The 7,032-nt window shown below is 37.5% G+C and overlaps 1 non-coding gene across 1 annotated transcript; it reads right to left on the reverse strand.

The window, feature by feature from the left end:
• Positions 1-744: 744 nt before the first annotated feature.
• Positions 745-852, reverse strand: LOC112725605 (small nucleolar RNA R71). The gene has a single exon (XR_003164702.1). It is a non-coding gene; the product is annotated as a small nucleolar RNA R71 (small nucleolar RNA).
• Positions 853-7,032: the final 6,180 nt, after the last annotated feature.

The raw sequence follows: 7,032 nt of genomic DNA on the forward strand, positions 1-7,032 counted from the left end.
ATCCATTTCTATTTATTTTATTTAATCACTAACACTTCTCTGCTACTCATAATTCGAACCCCTCTCTCTTCTCTCTGTTCGAATTACTCATCTCCTCTCTCTTCTCATTCTTTTATTCTTCTATTCTTATACTCACATAAAGGAATCTCTATATTGTAACATAGAGGATTCCCATTCTCTCTTTGTTCTCTTCTTTTTCATATGAGCAGGAATAAGGATAAGGAAATTCTTGTTGAAGCTGATCCTGAACCTAAAAGGACTCTGAAGAGGAAGCTAAGAGAAGCTAAAGCACAACACTCCAGAGAGGACCTTACAGAAAATTTTGAAAAAGAAGCAGACATGGCAGCCGAACGCAACAACAATGCTAGAGATGCAAGGAAGATACTTGGTGACTTTATTGCACCAACTTCTAACTTCTATGGAAGAAGCATCTCAATTCCTACCATTGGAGCAAACAACTTTGAGCTTAAGCCTCAATTAGTTTCTCTAATGCAGCAAAATTGCAAGTTTCATGGACTTTCATTGGAAGATCCTCATCAATTCTTAGCTGAATTCTTGCAAATCTGTGACACTATTAAGACCAATAGAGTTAATCCCGAGGTCCACAGGCTTATACTTTTCCCCTTTGCTGTAAGAGACAGAGCTAGGATATGGTTGGACTCACAACCTAAAGAAAGCCTGAACTCTTGGGAAAAGTTGGTCAATGCTTTCTTGGCCAAATTCTTTCCACCTTAAAAGATGAGCAAGCTTAGAGTGGAAGTCCAAACCTTCAGACAGAAGGAAGGTGAATCCCTCTAAGAAGCTTGGGAAAGATACAAGCAATTGATCAGAAGGTGTCCTTCTAACATGCTTTCAAAATGGAGCATCTTATGTATATTCTATGATAGTCTGTCTGAATTGTCCAAGATGTCATTGGACCACTCTGTTGGTGGATCTCTTCATCTGAAGAAAACACCTGCAGAAGCCCAAGAACTCATTGAAATGGTTGCAAATAACCAATTCATGTACACTTCTGAAAGAAATCCTGTGAATAATGGGATGACTCAGAAGAAAGGAGTTCTTGAGATTGATACTCTGAATGCCATATTGGCTCAGAATAAAATATTGACTCAGCAAGTTAATATGATTTCTCAGAATCTGACTGGAATGCAAGCTGCATCCAGCAGTACTAAAGAAGCTTCCTCTGAAGGAGAAGCTTATGACCCTGAAAATCTTGCAATGGAAGAGGTGAATTACATGGGAGAATCCCATGGAAACACCTATAATCCTTCATGGAGAAATCATCCAAATTTCTCATGGAAGGATCAACAAAAGCCTCAACAAGGCTTCAATAATAATAATAATGGGAGAAATAGGTTTGGCAATAGCAAGCCTTTTCTATCATCTTTTTAGCAACAGACAGAGAATTCTAAGCAGAGCCTCTCTGACCTAGCAACCATAGTCTCTGATCTATCTAAGACCGCTCTCAGTTTCATGACTGAAACAAGGTCCTCCATCAGAAATTTGGAGGTACAAGTGGGTCAGCTGAGTAAAAGAGTTACTAAAGTCCCTCCTAGTACTCTCCCAAGTAATACAGAAGAGAATCCAAAGAGAGAGTGCAAGGCCATCAATATATCCAAAGTGGCCGAACCTATAGAGGAGGAAGAGGCAATGATTTCTAGTGAGGAAGACCTCAATGGACATCCACTGACCACTAAAGAGTTCCCAAATGAGGAACCAAAGAAATATGAGGCTCATACAGAGACCATAGAGGTTCCACTGAATTTACTGTTGCCATTCATGAGCTCTGATGAGTATTCTTCTTCTGTAGAGGATGAAGATATTGCTGAAGAGCAAGTTACTCGGTATCTAGAACTAATCATGAAGCTGAATGACAAGTTATTTGGTAATGAGACTTGGGAGAATGAACCTCCATTCCTCATCAATGAACTGAATGCCTTGGTTCAGTAGAAATTACCTCAGAAGAAACTGGATCCCGGAACGTTCTTAATACCTTGTACCATAGGCACCATGACCTTTGAGAAGGCTCTGTGTGACCTAGGGTCAGGTATAAACCTCATGCCACTCTGTGTAATGGAGAAACTAGGGATCTTTGAGGTACAAGCTGCAAGAATCTCACTAGAGATGGTAGACAAATCAATGAAACAGGCTTATGGACTTGTAGAGGATGTCTTAGTGAAGGTTGAAGGCCTTTACATCCCTGCTGACTTCATAATCCTAGACATTGGGAAGGATGAGGATGAATGCTTCATCCTTGGAAGGCCTTTCCTAGCCACAGCAAGAGTTGTGATTGATGTAGACAGAGGAGAGTTAGTCCTACAACTGAATGAGGACTATCTTGTGTTTAAGGCTAAGGATCCTCCTCTGTAACCATGGAAAGGAAGCATGAAAGGCTTCTCTCAATACAGAGTCAAGCAGAGCCTTGATGAACGAACTTTTGACAGTTTAGAAGATGAACGAACTTTTGACGATTTAGAATTTCCTCAAATGAATGAATTCTCGTTGTGAAGTATAGTTTCCAAACCAATCAAGAATCCTTTCATACAAAAATTTTGGTTGTCACAATGAACAAACCCCAAATAAGAAATAACCGGAGTATTTTGGACTCCGGGTTATCTCACAAGGAATTGCAATGAAGTGAATGCTTATTGGCTATGAAGAGGTAAGGGGGTTTTTTGATTGATAAGAGGGCAAGAAAATTTAAATGACAAGAAAAGTAAAGAAAGCAATTAAAGTAAGCAATTAAGGAAGAGAGACATTCATGGCAAGGATTGAGATCATAGGCTTTCTATCCTAGTCATGCAATGATTAATTCATCTTATTTAGTCAACTCCAACACAAAGGGAGAAAGTCAAACAAGACTAATCAATCATACTACAATAATAAACAAGAATTTATCTCATTACGTCATCTCCGACGATTGAGGAAGGTATCATGTTATCCTCATACTCGGAGAAAGTCTAATAAGACTAGCTAGTCTCAATCCAAAAGTCCTAATCAACTCACTAATTTAATTAGCAAAAGATTAGCGTCAATGGAAACAATATTAGCTAACAACTCTAGATCACCAACATGAGTTGGGTTTTCATGACTCAAGATTGTCTAATTACTCTCTCCAAGCCAAGAATGCTCAAAAATCTACTCTAAAGCCCACCAAGCATTTTGTCAAACATTTGGCGGGTATAAAAGGAAAGCATGGTAAAATAGAAAGGAAAGTAAATCTACATTACTCAATTGCAAGGAAAATAAACAACAATAAAGCAATTCAATAATAAAAGAACATGAATCATAAATTGCATTAAAGGAAAATGGAAGAACAAAAGTGCATCAACAACAAAGTAAGCAATTACTAGAATGAAATACAAAATTAGAGAGAGGAAGAGTAGAGGGACAAGAAATTGTAAAGGAAAAGTAAATCAAAGCATGAATTAAATCTAGATCTAAGATGAAAATTAACCTAACCTAATTCTAGAGAGAAGAGGGAGCTTCTCTCTCTAGAAACTAAACTACATGGTGCTAATGCTACAAACAATTGGTCCCCCCTTTGCCCAAGCTTGAATTCTGCATGAAATAGAATTAGAAATGAGTTGGGTTCGGCCCAAAGTGCTTCAGAAATCGCTGGGGGCGATTTCACCTTAGTGGGCCACGGCAGAATCGGCGTGCACGCGTACATGGCGCGTGCGCGCCCCTTAGCACGAAGCAACATATGGCAAATTTTATATCATTTCGAAGCCCCGGATGTTAGCTTTCTAACGCAACTAAAGCCGCCTGATTTGGACCTCTATGACTCAAGTTATAGTCGATTGAGTGCAAAGAGGTCAGACTTGACAGCTTTACGGTTCCTTCATTTCTTCATGAGTTCTCCCACTTTGCATGCTTTTCTCCTCACTTCTTCCATCCAATACTTGCCCTATGAACCTGAAATCACTCAACAAATACATCAAGGCATCGAATGGAATTAAAATGAATTAAAATTACCAATTTTAGGGCCTAAAAAGCTTGTTTTCACATTTAAGTACAATTCAAGGGAGAATTGCAAAACCATGCTATTTCATTGAATAAATGTGAGAAAAGGTGATAAAATCCCCCAAATTAAGCACAAGATAAACCACAAAATTGGGGTTTATCAAATCTCCCCACACTTAAACTAAGCATGTCCTCATGGTAAAATCAAGAAAAAAGCAAAGGGGTATCGACATTTATTCAATGCAAACTAACTAAATGCAATCTATCTATATGAATGCATCCACTTGGTCAAAACAAGTCAACTTCCAAAAAAACATAATTAAGTACAAGGGCTAAAGCCATAGCAGTCAAATCAAACCCACAATTGAATTGAATTATTAAAAAGATTTCCCAAACTTGCAAGAAAAGATGATCATGGGTGGAAGCATGTAATTGAGCAATCGAACCCTCACCGGATGTGTATCCGCTCTAGTCACTCAAGTGTATGGGGTTGATTCACTCAATTCTCCCCTAATCATGCTTTCCAAGATTTGTTTTTCATCTAACAATCAACAATTAATTCATGTATGCATACGAATATCATGAGGACTTTCCCATAGGTTGTAATGGGGCTAGGGTAAAAGTAGGATGCATGTGGTCAAGTGGGCTTGAGATTTGAATCTTTGATTAACTTAAACTTCCCACCTAACCTATGACAACCTATACAATTCTAAACAAATCTAACTACCCATTCTTCACTTTTTCACACACTCATGCATTCTCTTTTTGATCACCACCCATATGCATTGACTTTTATTGAACTTTGAACTTTGGGGCATTTTTGTCCCCTTTTTATTGTAATTCTTTTATATATATATATTTTTTTCTTTTTGTTTTTCTCATTTTTTTTGTTTTTATTATTTTTTTTCTTTTCAACTAAAATATATACAAGAACATCAATGCATATGGTTTACACATGATTAATAAATGAGTATGTACCCAATTCCCAAGATTTTTCAACAAACACACTTTTATCTTTAGCCCATGTTCCCAACTTCCCAAAATCAAATGATAAACACTCTCTCTAACCTAAGCTAATCAAAGATCCAAATTAAGGGATATTTATTATTTTTCACTTAGGCTTGTAATGTGCTACACTTAAGAACAAATGGGTTAAGCATAGGCTCAAATTGGTTATCAATGGAAGATAAAAGGTAAGCTATTTGGGTAAGTGAGCTATTTGAACAATGGCCTCAATCATATAAATGCATGTATATATAAAATAATGGACATATAGAATTAAACAAATCAAAGATAACAATCATAGGAAGAGAATAATGCACACAAGAATGAAAATAAGTGGTCATATATGATGTAACCACACAGTTAAGGCTCAAAACTTACATGCTTATGTTCTTAGCTCAAAAACATGATCCACAATGTATATAATTCAAGCAAGTTCTAAAAAAAATTTTTTTTTTCAATCAATTGGGGTGTCCTATAGATAAAATCCTTGGAAAATACCATGATTTTGACTAAGCTTAATATATACATATACAAAATAAGAAAATGCAACTAAGAATCCTAAAATGAAATGCAAAAGTGTTGGGATTAGAAATTTGTTACCGAAAACGCCGAGTGGTAGGACGACCTCCCTACACTTAAAAGTTTGCACCGCCCTCGGTGCACTAAAAATGAGCAAGGGAGTACGGCGGCTTTCTGAGTTGCCACCTTCAGCTGGTAGGTCAACCGGTTGCTGCGTGTTCTTCCTTCCACTTCCAATTTTGCTTATGGTGCATCGATCATGAAAAATAAGATAAACACCGTAAGATGAGAAAGTACAAAAGCAAAGAAGCGTGAATTGTTGGAATGAGGTAAGAACCACTAGAATGGAGTGAGTGAATTAGTGTGACATTGATGAAAAATAAGTGTGTGAGTTCTAAAATTGCGCGCGTTTTAGACTGCACACACATTAGTACAAAAAGTTATGTCACAATTACATAAAAGAGAGCATGCACTTCACTCATTCTAGTGTGCTTGAGATACTTTAAAAGACTTGTAGGCTAAAACAACCCAACAAGTAGTGAAGAAGCATAAGAGCATTCAAGCAACAATCAAGCAATTGTGAAATTGGATAATGCATAGGCATTGATTGATGTGTAAGTGGACTTAATGAACATAATGGTATATGAAACTTACAGCACAATCAATGACACCTATTGAAGTTTTTGCAACACCTAAGTGACATAGAAGTGGAACACATGAATGCTATGGAACTTAGAGAAAAGAATATAGAAGTGAAAATCAATCACATAGCGAGCATCGTCCACAAAGCTTGAAAAGCTCAAAAATATGTCACTAGGTAAGCTTCCGATCCAATTTCACAATTCCACAATCTCAATGCATGAAATAGGTGATGATCAATTAGAACAAGCATCCTAAAAAAAATGCATTGATAATGTACAATTTCCTAACAATGGATGATGAATGCATGGTGGCCAAAACATGCAATTCAAAGAGTTAAGATGCATGAAGGCAACGTAACACGTACTTGATATTCACAAATGTTCAACATGAAAATTCAGGACCAAGTAATAAATTGCAACCTCAACAAAGGAATCCAACAATGACAATAAGAACAATGATGTTAAACTAACATCCCATTAGTAATAAGCAGCAGTAAACAGTAAAAAAGATTAGTAATCCAACACTTATAATGGAAAACAAAAATTAAACTAACTAACTAACTAAAAGAAATGGTGTTATATGATGCTTGGTAGTGTTGGATGATGATTGAAGGGTGGAAAGAGAAGAGAAGAAGTAAAGAAATGGAAAGAGGAGAAGAAAAGAAGGTGAGTGAAACAAGGCAATCCACCCGTGCGCGTCATCTGCGCGTAAGCGTGGATTGATGAAAATGGAAGCGACGCGTACGCATGCAGTGCGTGTACGCGTGCATGGCAAAGCAAAGAGTTGACGCGGACGCGCAAGGTACGCGTTCGCGTGCCCTGGGGCACAAAGTTGGCGCACTTCAGGCACAACTCTCGGGTGAATGTCTGGAGGGTGGAAAAATTCAATCCACGCGTACGC

Source organism: Arachis hypogaea, chromosome 11 (genome assembly GCF_003086295.3).
Source record: "Arachis hypogaea cultivar Tifrunner chromosome 11, arahy.Tifrunner.gnm2.J5K5, whole genome shotgun sequence".
Taxonomy (NCBI): domain Eukaryota; kingdom Viridiplantae; phylum Streptophyta; class Magnoliopsida; order Fabales; family Fabaceae; genus Arachis; species Arachis hypogaea.